The sequence below is a fragment of the Salminus brasiliensis genome, chromosome 3 (genome assembly GCF_030463535.1).
Source record: "Salminus brasiliensis chromosome 3, fSalBra1.hap2, whole genome shotgun sequence".
NCBI classification, from domain to species: domain Eukaryota; kingdom Metazoa; phylum Chordata; class Actinopteri; order Characiformes; family Bryconidae; genus Salminus; species Salminus brasiliensis.
Genome location: NC_132880.1, coordinates 46,103,667 through 46,129,309, shown reverse-complemented (window position 1 = coordinate 46,129,309; position 25,643 = coordinate 46,103,667).

Sequence of the window (25,643 nt, the reverse complement as noted above, 5' to 3'; positions counted from 1 at the left end):
ATGCAGTCTTGGTCATCATTGCGTCTCTGACATTTCTCTGTGAGCACTGAGAAATGTCAGTACACTGCCACCAGTGAAAACCTGATACGGTAGAGACGTCACAGGCCTTCACTCCTAATTTTGTTACTACTGACAAACATCTGTAAGAAGTGTAACCTTAAACCCTAACCATTTCACCAAATGCTCCCCTGTCAATGGTTCACATTATTGCACATGATCTCTGTGACCGATGGAAGAGTTCAGTCTAACAAACTGGGAAATTCCAGGCAGCTATCTGGAAACCATCAAGCCTCTTCCATTCGAGATCATGTGTATAACAGTGAGTTTAAGAAGCTGAATAGAAAAGCAAGTGATATATGGCTTAACTTTAAAGCATGTAAACATTTTCTTGTCATATTTAAACAAAATGATTTATTTATTTTTTGGAAGATGGTAAAGTATGGAAGTAACATTAAGCTCAGTCAATGAGAATCTAGCAAACACAAGGTACCTTCAAGTTCAAATATTAAAAACAAACATAAGGTTTAGGCCATGCCCACCTCAGTTTTTATTTATATTCACAACATTTGTCTGATGATCTTATCCAGAGTGACATTTGCATCATGTTACACAGGTAGGAGAAAGCAGAGTTAGGAGTCTTGCTGAAGGACTGTATGTATGGTGTGGTGTGTTAGTCTGTTAGTCTACTGGGAAGGCAGTGTTATTATCTACCTCATTACACCAACCACATTTTAAATCAGAATACAGATGCAGACATCTGGAGCACTAAACAGATACAGAATCAGATTCAGATAGTGGCACATTGCGTTACACCACCACTGTGTACCATGCAGAAGGAAACGCTACAGGTCACTGGCTAAAATGCAAAAGGATATGGTATAAATGAAAAATTTTAACATTTACCAATGTGAGATCACAACAGATCAGCAAATAAATCACCATAAATACATAAATATGTCCTTAAAGAAAACCGTGAGGGAACCTGCAGCACGGTCGTCCCATTTCCTCCTTAATTGTACAGCACAGAGAAATGTCAGTACACTGCCACCAGTGAAAACCTGACATGGTGGAGACGTCACAGGCCTTCACTTCTAATTTTATTACTATTGACAAACAACTATAAGAAAAATAACCTTAAGCGTGACCTTAATCCCTGACCATTTCACCAAATGCTCCCCTGTCGATGGTTCCCATTATTGCACATGATCTTCATTTAATTCCCAAGAGAAATTTCCTTTCTTTGGCCAATGGGAGAGTTCAGCCTCAGAAACTGGGAAATTCCCAGGCAGCTATCTGGAAACCATCAAGCTTGTTCCGTTCAAGATGACGTGCAACTTGTGTTTCAGGTCTGAGTTTCTCTCTCTCTCATCTGCTTAATCTGGGCAGGCTTGCACAGGGGAGGTGCAGCCAGCTTAAGATAGCAGCAGAGAGCAGAGGGGATAGATGCAAATGAAGCTATGAGTTTTAAGATTCATGGTTTTCCCTTTTCCACCCAGAGAGATAAGCAAACATCCATCCATCTTGTCACAAGCCTCAGGAGTATTTGGCTTAGGATGAGCTGTTTTCCTTCCACTTTACCGACAGAATCAAATGGCTTCTGATGTCTTCAGGAGTGTGGGCCTTGACAGAGATGAAAAAGCAGCCTTATCGATACAGATATCATTACCTAATAAAGAAATTAAATATATAAAAGAGAACAACTGGATTAAGAAAGATTAACATGGTCAAAAAGAAAATAGAACACATATGTCGGGGAAGGAAATCCATCTGTAGTGTAGATCAGGGTGAACCTGAGTGTGACTAAGTGGGAGATATTCAGAAGGTAAGAAAGCAGATTGTCAATGAACATGAAATGCAGCTATACCCGAGAACCCACTGGGATAAATGTTAATATATAGCATCACATCACATCACATCACATCATGAACAAGAAACAAATCTATTGATTACCTAAACAAATGAGTTTAGCATGAATCCGCATGTTACCTAGAAGAGGCAATTTCATTTACTGACTGGCTGAGTGCCTGACTGAGAGACTGACTGACGAACCTTGTTGAAACACTTGCAAACATGTGCAAGAACTGCCTCGTTTGCCTAGGAAAGACATTCTCTCACACTGACGGTCTGAGGACTACATTTTGCCACAAAGCTAACAAGTATCTGTGCTGCTGAGAGGCGACGTAATCTTAGTTGTGCTGGGCTCAAGTCTCCCTCCTTGAAATGTTGTTTTAAAGGAAAGTGGTGCAAATACATACTGGGTCATTATTGTGTGCATGCATGTAGGCTCAACAACCACACCGGCCACCGCTACATCACCCAGCATCACTAACGTGGTGTTAGCATCCCTACCACAGTATTCAAATTGCTATTGTGCTGACCACCGGCCTTGTCCAGCATTATTACTTTGCCGTTAGCATTGCTACCGCTCTGGCCACCGGCCTTGCGCAGTATTAGTACTGTGGTGTCAGCAACCCTACTACAGTGTTAGCATTGCTATCGTACCAACCGCTGGTCTTGGTCAGCATTTTTACCGTGTCATGAGCTTCGCTTCCGTAGTGTTAGCACTTCTACCACACTGGCTACTAGGCCTCGCCCAGTACTGCTGCTGTGACGTTAGTCACAAGCCATTTATGCTATATGAAAAACTGGTAAATATGTGGTCTACATCTTTAGGCTCTGAGGGCAAAGCCTGAGTGCTTTACCAGGCAGATTCACATGAAATGCTACAGGAAACATAATAGAGGTCATTTTATATCACAGAATATCTATCACCTATATCACCTATATCACCTTTTTCAGCATGAAATGCATATTTTGATCCCAAACTCACCATTGTTGAAATGGCATTGATGATTCTATGCAGCCAAAGGTGGTCCTTTTTTATTATGTCAGCCTGCTGCTGTTATTATTATTATTATTATTATTATTATTATTATTGTCCACCTACACAAGTGATACACAAAGTTTCCTGCTAAAAAAGATAAATACTATACTATCAGACAATCCGTTAAGCCATTAATTAACCAGAAACTGCTGGCAGGTCCAAACATATAACACAAATATTTTATATAGGATTTTTCTGTTTGTGACAAATGAACCTTGAACGTAATGAACGTAACTGTTGCTCATGTATTTACTACATTATAAGAATAATTGCACACATTCTGAATTCTCAGAACCTTCAAAGACAGACTTACATGACATATTTGAATAAGGAGAGTTCAGTACATGGAAGTGAAAAGCCGTCGACTTCAAACAATTGTGTAAAAGCAAAAGCCATATAAGCAGGACAGAACTGTAAAATGGGCTTAAAAGGTAACCCTACTAAACCCTACTACAATTTCTTCAGCTAGCTAACCACACACTGTGCCGACAGGACCAAGAGGATGGACAGCAACACTAGTAATTAAGATTAAGATTGGGGAATAATTCATTTCTAAGAGAAAACATCTCTAAAACTGTAGGTTAACAGGAAAATGAAACAATATTCATTTTATTTATAATTTCATGTAAAGTTTTATTTTATTTTATTCAATGTTATTTTGGTTATTTTCGACCTTTTCTATCAGTCTATACATCATTAAATCTTCCTACAGTGATGTACAATAAATAAGACAACTTTAGCAGCTGCATGGTTTTTGATATTAGTGAAAACAGGAAAATGTAGTTTCTAAATAACATACATCTACATTTTATTCTACAAATAATGTAAGATGACTTAGAGATATCACTAAAAATTCTAATGCATTTTCCTACTCACATGTGGTACCGAGGCCTGTGGTGCTGCTAGCTTTATAAGAAAAGGACAAACACAAGCAATTACTGTGAAAGATCAAAATCCACCCAGTATATTACATATCATCGAGGCATGTTGTGGAGAGGAATGCAAGTGGATTTTTGATTGTTTGGTGCATTTGTGGGGCACTTCTTAATATTCCAGCCATTTTTATTTGAATTGTACATAGAGACACAGTACTGAGAATCTGACTGAAAGCCCTAGGACTAACCAAAGGGTCTAATTTCTACAGTCCATGGGAATCTCTTAATATTACAGATTTTGGAAGTGGAGCTCATCCTGGCGTTTCCTATTTCCCTAGCTGCTTTAATTGAATGTGCTTCATGCATGCTCAAACACTGACTTCCATGTTAATGAATCTGCAAAGCGACTGATTTCAGAGAGCACAGCGCAACAGAATAGTAATCATTTCATCAGGCAAGGCTCTTCCTGTTGGGAGGTGTAGGGCATGTAGGATGGTGTCTCTGTGTTTTATGGCTGGGGATGTGCTTTTCATCCGAGTATCACAAAAGCAACATACGTTTCTTTATTCACAAGCTGCCACATGTCTGACTTTGTGATTTGAAGAGCTTTAGCAATGCACACTATGTAAGTGCAAAAACCTTGGGCAGCCATGACAGTAGTTAAGTAAAACTTAAATGGCATGCAAAACTTTGGACACCCCCCTCCTCAAAATGTCTGTTATTGTGAACAGAATACTGTGAGCAGAAGATGAGCTAAAAGGTCTAAATCTCAAGGTATAAAATTAAAGATAAAAGCTTCTTTTCAACATTTTAAGCAAAACCAGTGTAACATTTTAAGGCCTATTCGGACAGGATTAGCTTTACATGGGACGGTGAAGGAATGTATTTTTTACAACAAGACATATTTAAAGTTTTTGACTGATTCACATGGGATAAGAAATCTCAACATAAATGACTACTGCATTTACATGCTGCCGTCCCATGAACACTGATAGAGTATTATTGGATGATAACCAGTATTATAACCTACTTACAGTAATAATGAAATTGCAGTGTGAAAATTAGCAGCTACATGTTCATAACCATATGTGGACTATAAGCTAGACTACACAGAAGCGCTGCACCTCTGAGGAGTCCTTTGGCTCGTCTTCTGGATTTAGCTTCTTGCCACTGTGCCATGCACGCCAAAACTAATTGCCTCCTTAAACGCCTCCATATTTGAAGAACATCGCAAAAAATAACTCCTTTTCCACAGGATATTAAGGAATATTTACCTGCATGTAGATTCACACACAATTAATATAACCTGAGGTTATTTTATGGCTATTTCTACACAAGGTAAAAGGTGCTGGAATCTTTACTCGCGCGGGAGGCAACTCAAGACACTTGAGCTCTCAAATGTTTACCAAGGTCTCAGACCTTATTTAACTTGTTATGGCTATGGCTTTGTTAGAAAAGACCGTTATAAAGCTTTATAAACACTCTGACTCCTCAAGTGCCCCAACAATCAGCAGCCATGGACTCCTCTAAGGAGCTGTTTAGCTTTCCAAAAAAAAAAAAGTGGTTGCTGCTCGTAAAGCAGGAAAAGGCTATAAGGAGAGCAAACAAACGTTTTTCTAGGTAGCCATTTCCAAAGTTTATTGTTTAATTAAGAAATGGCAGTTAACAGGAAATGTAGAGGTCAGGTTGAGTTCTGTAAGATTGGGAAAACTCCTCGACACTCGACTGCAAAAAGCCTTCAGGACGACTTAGCAGACTCTGGAGTGGAGGTCAGTGTTAAAAGTAAAAGTCTCTTGAGGAACTTTTGGAGGTTCTTCAATTTGAAACTGTGAAGGAATCTCTTAAGGTGCTTTGAGGAACTTTCAAGAAAAGGTTTTTAGAAGAAAATGGTTCCTTGAAATGTTCCTCAAAGCACTGTTCTCCATAGTTTAAAATAGAAGAACCGCCAAAAGTTCCTTAAGGAATGTGTACTGTGCAGCAACACCTGCACAAATTATGACCTTCATGGAAGAGTCATCAGAAAGATCTATCCTACATCCTCACCTCAAATTCAGCATTGTGCGTTCACGTTTCCCTTGTGTAAAGTTAGTAAAGTAAAGTAGTAAAGTAGTCTTGTTTAAACTTTGACTTTTAATTTGGGCCTGGACACCTGCACAGTCCTGCAGTATTGGAAATGAAATCAACTGTAAATATCTTCTTGTGTTAATTACGGTGAGGATTAAAGGAGAGATTTGACGACACTCGTGCAATCGCAATGCTCTTTTTCTCTTCTTCGACCAGCACTTAGTAGTTGCAATTGGCCAATTAATTAGAAGCAAATTGTATTAGAAATGTGAAGACAACACAATGATGGGCTATGATCGCTCAATCAAGGGCTAATTAGGCTGAGCCGATAAACAGACTGTAGCCGGAAGCGTGGGAGATGAAGTGTAGATGAAAATAGCTCCAATATGGTGGAAGAGCAAAAGTCTCCTGTGTGTGGCCCGGGATAATAGATGTCTCTCACTTTCGGCGCGACAGTCGCCGCGCATCCCCAGTCAATACGCCTCTAAAAACATGCCGACTTCAATACATCCACTGACATACTGTATATTTCTTTTAAGTCCAAAGAAATAAAAGGATGTGTAGTGCCACTGCAGATTATTCAGGAAAGAATTGATAAGGGTGTGAAAGTCTGCTCTAGGGCTTTATGGAAAATAAGATAAACCAGAACCCCCCTTTGAAAGCATCCAAGCATCAGTTTCACGCTGTCTTTAATCTAGGCTGGCTCTGGGTCGTCTGAAGGAATATGAGAAGAGAGAGAGAGAGGGAGTGGGAGTGGGGAGTGAGCCCAGGGCGAGCCTTGGGTTTCTGCAAAAGGGGGGAAAAAATCAGCCTACGCTCCAGCAGCCTTTTTACAGGCAGCAGAGGCACCAAGCAAGCAAGTTGTAGGGAGGGTAATGGGAAGTGTATGATTACGTTTCAGAAGTGCTATGATACAGTCATGAGGCTGCCGTTGGTTAGCGACCATGTGCGAGAGCTTTGCTGATGGGTGATTGCTCTCCCCATTCATTTGTGTTGAGCTATAATAATCGTCTCTCCTCCGGTTCGCTCGAGGGAAGTTGAAGTCGGAGACGAGTACGGCCACGGAGGCACAATTTTCTTGTTATTCAAATCACTGATGCACTTAAAAAAACTGAGATACACTCAAATCTCAGATGTGCTCAAATCCCAGATGACTGTATGAATTACATTTTCATGCACGGCCTAGAAAAAAAAAAATGCATATTCACTGCCTCATTGACATCAACCAACCGGTTTGTGGGTGAGCGTCCATAATATTTAGCTTCAAGTGCCTCAAAATCTGTGCTGCTAGAGAATACAGCCTACCAGAAATAGCACGGCTACTTTATGTGTGTCACCCAACTAAGACCTATTATTAATACAGCAAAAGAGGATATGATGAGCTCAAGATGAATCAATCAACTCAACAGGCTTTTCTCTTGCAAAAGCAGAATTTGGCTAAACACTCTTCTTGGTGTCTGCCAGCAGGCCTGCCCTAGATCACTGAAAAGCTGCACTAGGCTTTTAGAAAAACTCAGACAGATGCTCTGCTGACTTCTCGAGCCAGATATCCACACATCTCACAACCAGGCATAAATCTGACCTACAGGAATCTGATGTATGCTAATTTAGCATTGCTGTCACGCAAAATCCTTGTATCTCTATTTTTTTTTCATTTTTCCCTTTTTGGCATCTTTTGAATCTTGGCAGTTGTTCTTTACATTGTCTCCAAATGTCCTGATGAATAGACCAATTGAAATTGAAATGCAGAGTCACCTTTTGTTAGCCAATCACCAGCCTCCACCTGGGTTAAAAGCTTTCAGAAGCGACCTTCTTCCACACCATCACCAGTTTGGTCCAGACGGCTGCCCGGGGGTAGGCCCCATCTCCTGCCTCAGCAGGGGTTCAGTAGGATCTGTGAGAAACCCGATGTAAGACTAGAGGCTGATGACGGGGCCTCTGCCATAGACAATCAACAGTTCAACTGGCTAACATGGTTCCCATCTTATTATCTCATTGTTCCCAGATTAACCCTATATTACACTATACTGCTCTCATGACTCCAGAGTCTTCTGGTAAAAATGTATTACATTGACTGCCACTGAAAGTTTGCCAATTTGGAGATACAAGATTTTTACCTGATAAGGTAAGGTCTTAGCATACATTTCATGTACATGTACATACATATATGTGAGTATCATATTGTTACTGTCACACCAATTTCAAATAAGTTGGCTTATATATTGCATATAGTTCAATATGTGATAAAAATATTGTAGCGTATATCGTAAAAAATCTCGAAAATGGACTTAACTTTCAATGGAAGTCAGTGTAAGAAAAAAGAATATTCTGACACAATGTAAAGAACAGCTGTTAGATTCACATGCTAGATAGACACAGTAGATACAAGGTTTTTGTCCGACAGCGATGATATGTTGTAAAATAACGGAATTTCATATATTCTAATATACACTATATACACACACAGCAATTGTCTAGTCTCTGTAGAGAACTTTTGGCACTATGCCTAATGCCAGGGGTAGGCTAGAGTTGTATAAAGCCCCCCAGCATTAAGCTGTGGAGCAGTGGCACAGACTCCAATTGAAACTTGAACTTTTTTTTAATACCTTTGATTTCAGAAGAAACAGAGAATGAGCAGTACTTCTGTCTATATAATGTACATCATATTTCACATATTGCCATATATCAGATTTACCTATATGGAGCCAGGCTGGAGTAGTACCAAGATTCCATCTTTGAGTGGAATTTCATATTTAATATGGTGAATTATATATATATATATATATATATATATATATATATATATATATATATATATATATAAAGAATGGACATGCTTATAAGCCTGAAACACATTTGAATGTTACATTTCCTTTTCTTCTCTTGAATCAATCATTACTGATTAAGTCGATCAGCTGCCTAAGTCAATCATTATTTTTACATAATCTCCAATTAAACATTCTGCATTGTAATTTTTGTTTTTTGTAATATAGCCGCAAACACTGATTTCCGGGTTCCAAGATTGTCTTAGACCAATAAGATGCAAAAGCGTCAGTATGAGAGCATTCCTAAGCCAGAAGCCACATTGTGTAGCTTCTGTACATGCAGCATTTACAACTTTGGTCCTGGTATTCCTAAGCAGTCAGTGTGGATTCAGAGGAGGAGCAGGTGGTAGTTGCTTCAGGGCTGCAGAAATGTGAAGTTGCGTTGGGATGGGTGGAGCTTTAGACGATGAGCCAGAAGTACACTACATGTCCAAATAGTTGTGGACACTCCTTCTAATGAATACATTCAGCTGCTTTAAGTTGCACTGATAGCTGACATAGCTTGTCTAGTCCCTGTAAAGCATTGCCACTAAAATAGGACTCTCTGGAGCAGATAATCATAAACCCATTGGCACCATGATGCCTAATGCCTGGTGTGGGCTTGAGGGGTATAAAGTCTCCCCAGCATTGAGCTGTGGAGCAGTGAAATGAAGGTCCTCTGTTCAATACCATTGGGATGACTTAGTGATGACTTAGTGATCACCTTCCTTGACAGCCTGACCATCTCCATAGAGTGTCTGGGTGTGTGTTTGTCTGATTGTCTGATTCAGGATGCATTGAATATTGGTGTATGCATAAATAATTTGCTCTAATCAAACTATTAGTTTAGTATTTAGATTTGCGTATTTGTAGACCAATATTCTAGAGCGTTACCCAAACAGACAGTACATGCAAGAAAATAAGCATTGAAACTCCCTATTTTTGCATGCTGGTTTGTGCTGTACTTGAGTCGATTTGTGTAGTGCAAACCTTGGTTAACAATGTTTAGCAAAGGCTGATTTGCAGCACTGTTTGTTTTCGCGGGGAAGATCTGCCAGAGAATCTGTTTGGGTATTGGTAAAACAGAATAATGGGTGCCTGTGAGAAGTGGGGGTACACAAGAAAAGTCACGGTATGCCTCCTCCACAGAGAAGTGCCCGTGCTGCTTATTGATGACTACCAGCCAGCCTGAAGCACTAGCAGTACTGACACACTTTACTGCAAATGGGCTGACGTCAACCTGCAGAATAGCAAGCAAGGGAAAGAAGGGAAGAAGAATTGTGCTGTTTTAATGAAAACAGTGTATTAAACATTTCATCGGGAACATTTGCTGTCTAGTCTGTTTACACTGCTGTCATGGTGCTTGGATGCTGCTTTGGTTTTACACTGTTCGTCTGTCATCTTTCAGAAATGTTCACAATGGCCAGTCATCAATAAGGCGAAAATGTAAAAAGCTGCTATTTCTTTCACACATTTTCACTCTAGCTGACTGGGATGACTGTTTGGGTGGGTGATTAAACAAAAATGTGGTTTATTTCATATTAACTCTTTAAATGCTAACTCAAAACAAGATAAACGGTAGTTAGTTCTAACCACACAGCCTGAGAAAGGTTCCCAAAATGTTCTTGACCTGGAGGAATTTTTATATTCTTTACATCTCATTGATATGTGTGTAAGGGGCCTGCCCTAGGTCCCTAAAATCCATAACAGGCCTTGAGTGGTACAGCAGCTTGGTGGTTAGCACATTTGCCATATTCCCTATCTGGGTGGAGTTTCCATCGTCTCCCTCCCACACTCCAAAAACATGAAGATCAGGTGAATTGGTTACTCAAAAGATTGCCCTGGTGTAAGTGTTAGTGTTTAGCAATGTTCAGACTGACAGCCCAAATGCTATTTCCATATATCTAGATGTCCGTATATCTAGCTTGGATAGTCAAAAACATAATGAAATCGGATTTTTGCCAATCAGATCCAAAATGGTTTGAAATGCGATTAAAATTGGATACAAATGGTACAAATGGGCCCAATCTGGACACTCTGGGCGTTTCCAATGTGACAAACAACAACCAAACCCCATCAAGTCCGGAGTGATCTCCATCTCTAGTGACCAGCCACTAGTTGGAATAACTAATGAATTAAGTCCTGCCCTTCAACAAATAGAGCCAATCAGCGTGCAGGTTACACAGTGGATCAGAACAAGCCTAAAAATGATGTTAGTTTTTCTGCATTATTGAGCTGAACGCAATAAACGGTAAAATATTGTTGTTTTTTTTTGTCTGGTTTTAACCTATGTTTCTAAAATGGTAATCTGGCTTTCATTTTCAGTATTTTGGGTGTTTCTATTTTCATAAAAATAGGAGCTGCAGGTCTTTTGTGACTGGAAGTAACTGCCCTGGCATCGCTGCAAAGTTGGCCACCTTGTAAACTGACTAGTCTATAAGAACTTGAATGATGAATGCTCCTACATCGTTATCACAACAACCCATGCAGATAGTTTTGTGATGTCCAGATACACAAATCCGATCTGGTCACTTGCAAAAAACAGTGTGGACGGTCGTCTCACCAGATCTGATTTAAGAAACAAATCAGACTTGCATGCAGTCTGAACACAGCCTACCACATGTAACTCCCCGCCAGTGCTCAATGCAGTCCTCCAGGTGGATGCTCATTTCTGGTTGAGAGTACGCTGTGTTCAATCAGCTGCCGCTTCTCATCAGGGTGTGTTGGTTGAATACAGAGGGTGAACGATTGTGAGGAGCGTTAATTGTAAACTGTCCTTGGGTATTAGAAAGGCCCATTTATTTAGGAAAAGCTCAGACAGCTGCTCTGCTGGCTTCTCTAGCCAGATATGTTTTCTCAAGCCTTTAAAGTTTCTAAAGGTTCTTAACTGCTTTCCTTATAAAATAGGTATTTTTTTTTAGAATTCACTATAACACTTGGTGACATGGCTCCAAAGAACCCTTTCAGGCCAACATTCAGATAATGTCTTTTTTTAACAGCAGTACAAAGTCAGCACAAGGTCAGCACACACAGTCACTGAAAAGAACTAATTTTTGCTTTTTTTCCAGTTGAAAAACGCAAAATCCTTTTATCTCTATTTTTCCATTTTTCACTTTTTGGCATCTTTTGAATCTGGCAGTTGTTCTTTACATTGTCTCCAAATGTCCTGATTAATGGGCCAATAGAAATGCTCCAAAATGACTCAAAATTGATTAAAATGAAAGCTCTAATGCAGCGTCAGCCAATCACCTGCCTCCACCTGTGTTAAAGGACACACGTTTTTTGCTGCTTTCAGAACTAACCTTCTTCCCCACAGCCACCAGTTTGGTCCAGACGACTGACGGTAGGCTCCGCCCCCTGCCTCAGCAGGGGTTCAGTAGGATCTGCGAGAAACACAATTTAAGACTAGGGGCTGATGAAGACAATCAACAGTTCAACTGGCTAACATTGTTCCCATCTGATTATCTGTCCAGACGAAAATTTACATGAATAAAGTCCTGCCCTTCAACAAATAGAGCCAATCAACTTGCTGGTTACACAATGGATCAGAACAAGCTTAAGAACCATGTTTGTTTGTTTTTTCTGCATTATTGAGCTGAACAAAATAAACTGTAAAATATCATTGTTTTTTTGTCAGAAAAACGGCAAACTTTCTCTCTGAGCACTCACGAAAGAGCACCGAGCATCAGGGTTCAGGGTTCAGGGGGTACTAATTCATAGGTGACTAAAAGACCACTTCTATATTCCTGCAATGTGGACTAAATATAGGTCGACCCTCACACATCTGCACCCATTACTGACGCAACCCAGACACACAGAAATCAAACATCCTGAACAGAGAATGATACTAGTGATGGCTACCTCGTAGCCCAGATTCGAACCTGAATAGATTCATTTGAATTGCTGTGTTTCAACGCATTGCTTCAAAGTATTAAAGTATCGAAATGAAAAAGTCACATGACTGTCCTGAAAAAGGATTCATTGGGTCGCACTGTTTCGAAAAGTTTCAAACTTTTTACATATCATGTTTTAACCCATAATGCTTCCAAATGAGAGTCAATAAATATCTCTGATCCTAGAACTGTGACACATGACTACATTGCCACACGCTCACAAACATTAAAAGATATATAAATCAATGTAACTACTTAATTGTTATTTGTGTATTTATTTGCAAATCATGGCATCTGTGAAATAGAAGGATCTCGAAAAGACCTATGTCTGCAGTTTGGGATCATTTCACTTCAATGTAAAACACATTTTTTTTCAGTTGCCTATAAGATGGATGTTGTCGTTTGGACCACTTATTGGCCATCAGATGTCACTGTGGTGCGATGATTCAACCGCCTCATAAGATCGAATCTTTTTCCGAATCATTTATTTAATTTGCTTCGATATCTCTCAAAAACTAACCCTACCATCACTAAATGTGACAAAGCAACCAGTATAATTCTATTACCTGAACCTAAACCTCGACCTTAACCTAAACTTAACCTAACATACACCTCAACCTAAACTACTATACCCAAACCTAATCCTAACCTCAACCTAAACCTAACCTAACCTTAACCAAACATACACGTCAACCTAAACTTACACATAAACCACTACACCTAAACCTAATCCTAACCTAACCTATATTTAACCTAACATACACCTCAACCTAAACCAGTACACCTAAACCTAATCATAACCTAAACCTAACCTATATTTAACCTAACATACACCTCAACCTAAACCTAAACTAGTACACCTAAACCTAATCCTAACCTAAACTTAACCAACACCTCAACTTAACCCTAAACCTAAACTATTATACCTTATTCTAACCTAAACGTAACTTCACCATTACACAAACCTAAATATATCCATAGTAGATTGTGAAATCTTGCTGTTTCTGCAGGAGTTTCTTCTGTTCATTAATTCCTTGTTCTTTAAGCTCCATAACCAAGAAAAGCTGGGTGCTGTGACTGTGCTGTTTTCTCGGTTCTTCTTCAAGTACACGACTACACGACTTCAAGTACACGGCTGGGTTGTGCGCATTTGGCAAAAAAGCGCCACCAGATGATGGGAGCTCTATTTAAATACATGTATATGTATGTATTTTGTAAGATCTTGTTGACAGCTGGCCAATCATGGTTGAGCCTTCCCTCTAGTCATTAATCCAGTATTCTTTTCACTCTATATTCAATCAAATGCGTTAGCACTTGGCTTTGTTTTAGGCACATATGCTGCACTTTACCTTTAAAAAGGAGTTGTCTGAACGTCCCTACACAATCTTAACCCTTCTTTCTGACCATTCTGAAAACCATGAAGTGTGTAAATGGCATTGTTAAGATTTTACCTTTTGTAGTTATTGGTTGTTTTGTGATGGCTGGTCTTTCTCCTGTAGCGGAAATGAAAAACATTGCATTATGCCTCTGGGTGACCATTGTTGGGTTGGGTTTTCCAGAGTAGGGGTGTACAGGAATAAAAAAGGTCATTCTGCTGATCTTTGCTAAAGGCTACTGGAACTACTTTTTTTCCGAAATATGAACATCATAGGTAATATTAAAAACATACATTCAAAAAAGAGCCTTTTTTAAACTTTTTAAAGGGTCTAGATCACATAACCCAATGACATTACACATATTTTTGTGCATTTTAACAGGGTTTGGTGTTTCAACACTATGAAGTTTGAAAGAAACTTCCAATTCAGCCAATCACAGAAGCACAATTCCCTCCAGAATGATCACTTATCATATACAGTATGTAAGATAAGTAAGAATTACATGCAGTTCAGATTAATACTGGTTTAACATCACATATACTGTTGGTAAATCACCTACATTACAGTTCCTCTCCAGTTAGACAAGAGTGATAGCGGTTACCAAATAATTAATACTAATTACTGAGTAATAAGCCTAGGGTTCAATCAGTTCAGGCCTAGACGAGCCTCTTATCTTACTTTGAACGAAGTAAACAAGTATTAAAAATAGATCCAACCTCTATTCTTTCTTGTTTTCAAGGCAATAATGCTGGCGCCCTGCCATCACACACAGCCAATGGAAACCTAGTGAATTGTGCTTTCACTCAGGCGGTAAACAGCGTATGGTGCTGCTGTGACTCAAACTCAGGTCACAACAATAGAGCCCACCTGTGCACTGTAGAACAGGAAGCTGGGTGGCATATGGAGGAAATGGCCCATCCATTCCACTCCGTACTCTGCACACCACTGCATACTTATTCACACTGTATCGTTACATAAGCCTACGACAATTAATGGGTTGTTTCTGGCAAAACTTTCAAAGGTCATTAAAATCATATGGGGTAGGTCCATGAGGAATTATGAGTCACATCAATTAAGCAACACTAACTACCGCAGCCAATTAGACTGAAGGATCAACATGCATGCTTCATGTGCACAAATGGAAGTCTAAGTGTGTGTGTGTGTTCGTGTGTGTTGCAAATGAGGCAGGAAGTCAAGACAGATGACATTTAAAAGTGAGTTATAACAAGTTATGGATGGCGTGCAGTAAAAATACCATTCTGATGAATGAATCATGTCACTCAGACGTCTACATGGATTAGTGGTTTTTCATCGTCACTTACGCAGTAAATACAAGACCACCGCCCACATACACCTAAAGTGGGGTTATGAAACACTACTGTAATTTTAGCAAATTCGTCATATGCAAATCAGTTCCGTTGTTTTATGCCCTAAAATAAATGTAATTTCTAATTAAAACCCTCGACCTTTTGTTAAACTCATCTCCAAATGTACTCCAACGAGCTTTCTCCAAAGCCCTGTAGTACAGTCATCATATGTCCTTTTTTTCCAGGACTCTGTTTGAGAGATAAAACATGCGTCTGAATTGTGTAAAATGTCCATGATTGCATTTAACACTGATTTCACGAAAATGTTCACTTCTACTGGCACCACACACTCTGTGTACCGGTGTTTACATCTATAAACACATTGCATTTAAGCCCCGCCTTCTCACCACCACACCTGAGCTGTGTGTGCCTTCATCTACATCAATCATTGATTAAACTGCTTAACAGAAAGAGAGAGAGAGAGAGAGAGAGAGAGAGAAAGAGAGGCAAGAGTAACCCCCGGCCCAAAATGCCTAAACACAAATTAATTGTAGATTAAAAAAAACAAAAACAAAAAAACTTGTCCAGGGGCGTCATTAGACCCAATTTATTTAAAGTAAAGTGTTACAGTGCTCCACTAAAATCATGGAGCTAAAATGACTTTATCCTGGATTGCTGAGCAAAACTACAGGACATTCTTTGCTAATTTACTACAGGAACTACATTTCCCATAACGCCTCAGTATCCTTCCAATAGATGTTAATGCTTTCAGTCAGAGATTTAATTTTTTTGCAGTAACAGAGGACACTTTATAGACAAGTTGTTGAGAGCTCATAGCTGTGTGTTTTGGTTAAGGCCACTTATACCTGTATAACCCACCAACAACACACATTAGACCACTAAAGCAAAGGCATTGAAATTTATTTATGCCTTTATTTATGCCTGAAATTTATTTATTGGAATGACGCTTTTTACAGCTGCTGTTGTCACAAAGCAGCTTTACACAATCAGTAATCAGTAATTAAACAAGAAATCAACAACATAAGAAGACATGAAAAATCTAAGACCCCCAGTGAGCAGCCAAAGGCGACAGTGGCAAGAAGAAAACTTCCTCAGAGCTGGAGGAAGAAACCTTGGGAGGAACCAAGACTCACAAAAGGGACCCGACCCATCCTCCTCTGATCAGAACTATTTATTGATTATTGATAGAAGTATCAGAATCAGTTTCCGGCTGTTAGTTTCTCTCTAGTATTAACAATATACAGCTACTCTACATAGAACTTACAGACAATACACAATAAACAATATACAGAGAACAATAGTATACACAGTATACATAAAAATAACCATCCACCATCAAGACTGTTGAACTGCTCAGGTGTGTAACATATTCTTAACCATAATATAATAATCATGGTGTAGTATAACTTAATATAGTCGTGGCAGTGATGCTCAGAGTAATGAGAGTAATGATGGGTAATAGTGATGATATTAATAGTGGCCGAGAGTTAAGAGTCCATTTAGGTTTGAACATGGTCATTAGACAGGGAGCAGTGGTAAATTAGCAATTGATATAAAATAAATATTTAACCCCTTCAACAGCCTATGGACTGTGGGTGGGCTGTACCCCTCCAAATTATGTGTGTGCCCTAGTGCAAGTAGTGTACATTTACATTTACATTTACGGCATTTAGCAGACGCTCTTATCCACATACAAAGTGCTTTGCTATTTACCCAAGAAAAGCCTTAGCTAGTTTAAATAGACTAATAATTCAAAAGATACCTCTAAGCTTTAGACATTGCTAAACACAATACAATAAGGCGACCATAGAACTATTCGTCCAAGTACTCTCCGAAGAGGTGGGTCTTCAGTCTGCGTTTGAAGACAGTGAGTGACTCGGCCGTTCGGACACCCAGGGGCAGCTCGTTCCACCACTTCGGTGCAGGACAGAAAAAAGCCTGGACGCTCGTCTTCCGTGGATTTTGAGGGATGGTGGGTCGAGCCGAGCCGTACTTGAAGCTCGAAGGGCTCTTGGAGCGGATTGGCTTTTGACCATTGCCATCAGATACGGAGGGACTGGTCCGTTCTTGGCTTTGTAGGCCAGCGTCAGGGTTTTAAATCTGATGCGGGCAGCTTCAGGAAGCCAGTGGAGAGAACGCAGCAGTGGAGTGACATGGCTAAATTTTGGGACATTGAAGACGACCCGTGCCGCTGCATTCTGGATGAGTTGCAGGGGCCTGATGGTGCGCAGAGGGAGACCAGCCAGAAGAGAGTTGCAGTAGTGTAGAAACGCCCCTGCATCCACCCATCTTCTTAACTGCTGATTCCTGGTCAGGGTGGGCCCAGAGCCTACACAGTATCTTCAGTCATTCACCCACACACTTACACTTAGGGCCAATTCATCTACCATGTGCATTTTTGGGAGGCAGGAGAACCCGGAGGAAACCTGTGTCGGACACGGGGAGAAGACTGTGGAGACCAAACTCCACACAGACAGCAACCAGAGCGAGGATCGAACCCACAACCCCAGGCTGCCGTAGCTGTGCACCACACCCCAGGCCCCTGGAGCTGTGTGACACACGCACTACCTGCGGCGGTACCGTGGCTGCCCACCAAGGGTACTAAGTATTCTGAAAGATTTAAAAGCTCTGAGTTTCAGATCAATAATCAAATCAATCACACACACAGTTACAGCCTGTCGGACACACCAGCAGGCCTGAACAGTGTCCAGTGAACTAGAGGATTTTCTATGGTAACAGAATTTATTTTTATCATTAATTATTTAATATATTTTACACTGATATGAAAAAAAGGTTGTGTAACAGGGTGGTAAAAATATAACTTTTTTGTAGTTTAGTGTCCATATCTGGACTGTAAGGATGACAGTAAGTGGTAACAATGTTAATATACAGCACCAGTCAAATGTTTGGACACACCTGGTTGAAAGTGTGCTGATCTTGAAAACATCCAAATCCAAATGCTAGGATCACCCAAAGAGGACACTGGGAACACGGTAAGATCCCGGGTATCCATCGTAGTTAGGATGTCATGGTGATGGGGAGGTTTCTTGATTAACTTTGTCTCAGATGATTTATGTATTGATTAGACTTCTTACTGATTGTGTTTTAAGGTGACTGTGATGAAATAAGTTCAGTAAAATTAAATGTTTCTGGCCTTTAGGCTCAGGCCTTCAGGCCTTCCTTCTCTCTCAGTCTGTGTGTGAAATGAAACCATCTGGTGTGCCCAAACCTGGACTCTGATAAGGATGAGGCAAACAGGCATAACTGTTGATTTTGCACGAGCAGAGGGAGAGAGACAAAGGCCTAGTGATCTAGGCTTGAGAAAACCAAGTATGAGTTTTATATAGCATGGGGTAAAGCTGAAGATCATACTAGAAGAGTTCAGGTCATGTAAAGTCATGTGATGACTCCGCCTTTGCCCTGAAAGCTATAAAGAAGACAACTTGTGTGTAACTTGTGTAATTTGCGGTTGATTTGACTGCCATGTGGGATCATCTCCAGGTTAACCCCTTAAACAGCCTACAGTCCGCCGACGGGCTGAAAGTGGTATTACAAACTCCTATTACCAAGAAATAGCTCCACCAGTGTGTGATGAGCTTTGGGGTATTAAGGGGTTAACTTTTAAATAAAGATGTGCCCCAGCTTTTTCTCTCCTAACCTCAAAACTGGAGTCTGGATCATTTATTTATCTTGATTTCAGAAGTATGTTTATATTTTATATATATGCCATAGTTAATCATTTAGTCCCGACAGTGGCTGGTGGGAGGTTTCAATGTAGGACAGTGGCAGAGTGTGTATGTGTGAGGGTGAAAATACCTCCTAAACCCTTAGTACACACACAGAGACCAATTAATAACCTTAATAGCCTATATGACCAAATCAACTCCTTTCCATTCAACTTACAACTTAAGTTCAATGAGTTTATTGTCATATGCATAGCAGAAACAAGCAGAAACTATGCAGTTCCTCTGTTTACTAACATAATTCTTATAAAAATCAATGTAAAAAGAGAGAAACTATAATAAATGTAATTATATATATATATATATCTTTATATATGTAAAGTAAAGCTAAGTAAAAGAAAAACAAGAAAGTAAAGAAAGTTGAAGAGTACAGGACAGTATGATCGCACATGCAAGTTGTGTGAGTAGAGTTGCATGTACATGTGTAAAGTGTGTTGTGCAAGTACAAAAGTAAACAGTAGCAGTGTTATTTGTAGTGGACTCGTATTAATGGCTGCATGTCAAAGTTCAGCTAGTTCAGAGTGGAAGGGGGGAGGAGGTGTTCACAAGCCTGATGGCTTATGGATATAAACTGTTCCTAAGCCTCCTAGAAACCCCCCAGCCACGACATCCCAACTACGGTGGATATCCTTGTGTCCCCAGGGTCCAATTTTTTTTTTTTTTAAAAACAAACATATGGCTGGCATTCGGATCAAATATTTGTGAGATGATGCTTGCTCTCACTCATTGAACCAGAACCATTCCAAACTTTTGACTGGCACTGTACATCCAAAAGAGTTAAGAAAATTCAGTGTTCCATGATATAGGCTTTTTAGAAGCATTCCATATTTTTGTTCACACTGGAGCTCCGATTAACACTTTCACCTCAGTGTTTTGTCATACCTGAAATTCCCCACAAAAAGTATTGATCCCTTATTCCAGCCAGCAATGCTACTGTGTGTGTGTGTCCGTGTCTTTTAAGTCATCCGAGCTGCTCTCGGTCTCTCTCTCCCGCCGCGTGGGAGGAAAATACACATGTAATACAAAAGCATTTCCAGTTTGGCTGCAAGCAAACGCACAAGAGTGCGCTGGGTATTCGGCAGAATCTACAAATCAATAAATTCCAATTTCAGATGGAAATAAGGGGCACTGCATGACTGAGCATGGCTGGCGTTGGAGTAGAGTGTGGATTTAACTAGTTAAGATTGGGTACACCATGATTCGAGTTAAAAAAAAAAAAAAAAGCAAGCTTCCGTCTGGCCACGTATATCCCAGCATCCCCTCAGCCCTTCTCTCTCTCCCATCTTAAGCCTCTCTGGTCTTCACGCAGTACTGTTTGGAGGTGGAGTCCAATGAGCTTTGCTCTGTACATGGTGTGGAGAGCATTAATCAGCTGTCTACAGAGCGTGACTACAGCTCGGAGAAGCAGGCTGACAAAGTGCCAGAAAGAGAGAGAGAGAGAGAGAGAGAGAGAGAGAGACAGGGACAGACAGAGAAAGAGAGAGAGAGAGAGATATGGTGGGTGAAAAGTTTGCTGGACTTTTCTGAGACATATCGTTTAATTGGATATGGGTGATTGGACTGGGATGGTAGCCGTGTCTGTGGCACCAAACTGACTTTGTCAAAAAATGAAATGGGACTGATGTCAGTTCCCTGCATTAATTATGAGATTCCTGTACAAGCAATCTGAATAGCCACGAAATGATGAGCGGGTAAAACAGATTGATTCAATTGTTAAGATGTTTTTCTGATGCAAGATCTGTTAAACACAAAGTGCTGTTAATTATTCTAATGCAATTTCATTTTCTAAGTCAGTTCTGTCCAATCACACCTTAGTTTATTTGTCTGAGGGTATGATTAATAATTTGACTGGTCGCTGTATTTCCTGAAGTAGGGAGCAGCCGCACAGAGGTTGCATCAGAGATGTTCACAAGCCGCTTCATGTGAATCAGAGACTAGTCTTGAGTCAAGTGTTGAGTCTCAGGAGTGAGAGTCTGAGATGGGACTTGACTTTCTGGGGTGAGAGTTTGAATTAAGTCTCTGGGATGAGAGTCTGAGGCGAGTCTTGAGTCTCTGGAGTGAGTGTCTGCGACAAGTCTTCAGTCTCTGGGGTGAGAGTCTTAGTCAAGTCTTCAGTCTCTGGGGTGAGAGTCTGGGACATGTCTTGTGTCTTTGGTGTGAGAGACTTAGTTAAGTCTTGAATCTCTGGGGTGAGACTCTGAGTCAAGTATTAAATATCTAAGGTGAGAGTCTAAGACAAGTCTTCAGTCTCTGGGATGAGAGTCTTAGTCAAATCTTGAGTCTCTGGGTGAAGAGTCTGAGACAAGTCTTGAGTTTCTGTGGTGAGAGTCTGAGTTGAGTTTTCAGTCTCTGTGGTGAGAGTCTGGGACACGTCTTGAGTCTTTAGTGTGAGAGACTTAGTTAAGTCTTGAATCTCTGGGTGGAGAGTCTGAGTCAAGTCCTAAAACTCTGCAGCAAGAGTCTGATTCAAGTGTTGAGTCTCTGGAGTGAGAGTTTGAGTTGAGTCTTGAGTCTCTAGGGTGAGAGTCTGGAGATTATTTATGACCATTAGGACAAGAGGAGTTAACAGAATGGTAAGACTACACAAGGGTCCCAGATTTATGTACAGAACAAAAGTAGCTGGAAATGGTTCTGACTTTTATATAAAACATCAAAACACTATTAGTCACTAGCAGAGTAATCACAATATCACAATAAATCAATTTTTGAAATGCAGAAATATTGCCTGTCAGTGACTGTTGCCTGTGTATGATCCGAGAGCAGTGCCTGTACTCGGCATGACAGCTCATAACTGCCATGAGACCAGACTTGTGAAGGAAGGTAATGAATATAAGTGATGCGGTGTGATTTTATCAGACGCTGTCAGTTTCCTGACCTCGGTTAACCTGCAGTTTCCGAAGATTGAGTTGAATACAGTGAATAATTTACAGCAATGTGAGAGATTTCTGGTAAAGCGTCATAAGAAAGAGGTGTCATTGACCTTTCCAAGGCAGTCCATGTAAAAACAGACACCCCGGTATAGCGTTGTTGGTTACACAAAACCACTCGATAATGGAAGTGTCAGGATGATAAATCAGTGATGTATTAAGAGGATGCAGTTCAGGAAAGACATGTGCAAATACTAGCCAGGGTGGAGGTAAATGAGTAAACAGCTTGTTTCAAACGTGAGTGATGTAGTGCTTGCGCCACACAAAAGAGTGGAGTGGATCTATGAATAATTCCATCACTATAAGAGGTGTAGGGGCCTGTGATGTATGAGATGAATGACTCTCGTTCAAAAAAAAAAGAAATCCTCCACCCTAGTTAGGCAGGATAAGTATGGATGGAGAGCTGGGAAGTGCCGGAGGAGCTGAGGCCGGCTCGTTAAGCCCAGAAAACCTGCAAGCGAGGAAGGTCCCAGCTGAGGAACAGACAGAACAAACGATGCCTTCCCTCTGGCGAAGGCTGGCGAAAAAGACGGGTCACGGGGAGCGCCGGCGACACAAAGCGGCAAGATGGAGGCGTAGGGGAACTGCTGAGCCTGTCCCGGTGCTGGAGCCGGATTAAACCACATCGCTCATTATGATATGAAAGGAGCGTGCATATCAAAGAGCCAGCCTTCACGCAAGCTGACGGAGGGGGAAAAGAGGGAAAAAAAAGGAGCCTTGCCCACACAGGTCACATGACTTTTTGTTCCCGGAACTTTTTGCTGCCGGTGATAATGAGTGCGGCTGTCGCTGTTCCTCTTCATGCCACCCCCCCCCCTTTTTATTTTTCTCCCCGCCAAACAAAGGCTCGTCTGATCACAGTGAAGAACAAACGTAGAAGATAGGAGAGAGAGAGAGAGAGTGGGAGAAAAAAAAAAATCAATGGCGCCATTCTTCCAAAAGATAAAAAGCTTTTACACTTTAATTATGTCCTCCTTGTAGCTTTATGAGTTTGCTTACCACCGAATACAGAGGTGAGAGCTTCCTAATGGCTGCTTGGGATAGATAAAATGCTTCCCCTCTTAACATTTCTGAAATAAAATGCTAATTTGCAAAGACATGAAACGATAGAGGATGTGTCTGAGCATGTGGGCCCTTGCCATTGAAGTGCACTCATGTGGGGTAATATTTTCTTGTCACTCACACACTCGTGCCCTTCTGTTCAAACACACACTGCTCGGCTGTTGGAGAACAGGTGCTTCATCGACACTACCACCATCTTTCCGTTTATTACCTCTTGAAAACAAAGGGAGCATCAGACTTTGATTTGACGTGTAATCAGCTTGGGAAAGATCTTGAAAGTTCTCCTGGCAATATGCTAACGGCCTGCCAGTTCCACCCTGTCCATGCTGGTAGGCAACGTTCTAATTGAGCCAACATGGCTGAGATGATTATCCTGATGCCGCGAGAATCAAAGAACAGATGCAAACGTCCTCGTGTTATTGATTTAATTACCTTATCAGGCCAAACCAATGGCTGTAGTGCACACAATCCTCAAAAGCCTAATGAGCAGACATGGACATCTCATGGCTCTGGCGTGTTTGTGATAATATATCAAAACTTGCCATCGCTTGATTTTGCCGAAGGGGGAGCCGTATGGTGATTGCTGTGGTGTTTAATTCGGCCTCAGTTGGGCAGCTCTCTGATGTGTGACCGAGAGACTCCTCTTATGATCTGCTCCACAATCCCGCTACCACAGAGGCCCAGGCTGCCTGTGATTGCCACCGCCTGTGATTACAGCAGCTTCAGGCCTGTAGGCTTTCTAGGTAGGGCTGCTTCCCATGACTGAAAAGAGACAGTTTATGAAAGAAACTAGCAATTTCCAATACAACGCAATCATGAAGGAGCCTGCTCAATCATTCAGGGGTCCGTTTTAGATGCCATCACATTATCAGGTTGTCAGATGTCTTAACTAGATGCATTTATTAATAGAAAAATATGATACTTTGATATTAGTGGTGCACAATCAGATGTAGTTTATGTAGGTCATTTGATTTGAGTTGTGCCTAATGTGCAACAAGATCATAAAATTCATAAATATACTACTAAAGTGCTCCCCAGGAAATTCACAAAGACATTTGTACATATGTTAGGATCCACAAGGAGCTCCCATCCACTCGTGGCGCTGTTTTGCCGAATACACACAACCCAGCCTGGCATGTGCTCGAAGAAGAATTGGGAAAACAGCAGAGAGTATGGTTATGTTTCGTGTGAGGTGAGGTTAGTTTGGGTTATGATTATAGTTAGTGTTAGGGTTATGGTTAAGTTTTGGTTTTGGTTTAATAGGTTAGGTTTAGGTTTAAGTGTGGGTAAGATTAAGTGTAGGTTAAGTTAAGGTTTAGGTGAAGTAGGTTCAGTTTAAGTTGAGATGTAAGTTATGTTTAGGTTAGAATTAGTAGGTATGTAGTAGGTTAAGTTTAGTTTAGGTTTACAGTAGGTTAGAATTAGGTTGCGGTGTAGTTTAGGATAATTTTAGGTTAAGCTTAAAATTAGGTTTAGGTATAGTTGTTTAAGTTTAGGTTTAGGTGTAGTTGTAGTAGGTTAAGTTTATGTTAAGGTTAGAATTAAGTGTAGTAGGTTGAGTTTAGGTGAGGTTTGGGTTAGAATTTAGATTTAGGTGCAGTAGGTTAAATGTTTAGATTGTGGTGAAGGTTAGAATTAAGTTTAGGTATAGTAGGTTAATCTTAGGTTTAGGTCTAGTATGTTAAGTTTAGGTTTAGGTTAAGGATAGAATTAGGTTTAGGTGTAGTGGGTTAAATTTAGGTTAGGTTGAAGTTAGAATTAGGTTTAGGCTCTTGAGACCAGGCTGTAATGTGAAACATTTATTTGCACCAATTATGTTAATATTATGTTGATAACTACTTTGTCTGATTAAAAATAGAATTAAAAGAGGCATTGTGTTTAAGGCTTAAAACTTTGAATCAGTACTATTACCCCAATGACAAACTGGTTATTATTATATCATGTCATTTAAGTGAACCCCCACTCTTCCATAGTTTAGTCAATCCAAGTTTACTGAAATAGTGATTTCAACAACAATCATTGTCATAAAGCAGCTTTATAGAGATAGGTCCTGGATCTGAGCCCCTAGTGAGAAAGCCAGAGCAACGGTGGCAAGGAAAAAGTCCCTCAAAGGAAGAAGAAGAAAGCTGGAGAGAAAACAAGACTGAAAATAGAAGGCCATCCTGCTCTGGTCGACCCCGGATAGCAAAGCAAATAAACACAACAAAAACATGAAGAAATGGCTATGAAAAATGCTCCAGCTGGTTTAAAGAACATTTTGAAGCACATTTTATTTTGTAGATTGAATTTTCAGAAATAAAACATTAATAAAGAAACAGACGTGAGCCTAATATTATTCAGAAGTTCCCAGATTTTATATTTGTATGTTAGTGGTATACACACAGGCTGAAAATATGCCTGAAAGACATGTCTGAAACTGTGCAGTCATAAGAAAAGGTGTTTTTTATATACATTTTACAATTAATATTTATATATTGCATATTATGAGCCACAATTGTTATTTTCCATGTTTTAGACCTACCCCAGATTAACTGGTAGTACAGATATCTATAACAACCTGGCAACCACAGAGGAGAGCCTAAACAGTGACCAGACCAGAAGAAAAGGACCAGGGCATTACCACAGGGGTTTATGAATAGAGAAGCCCAGAAGGCCAAGGAAGGCATAGAAGGTAATAAAAAGTAATT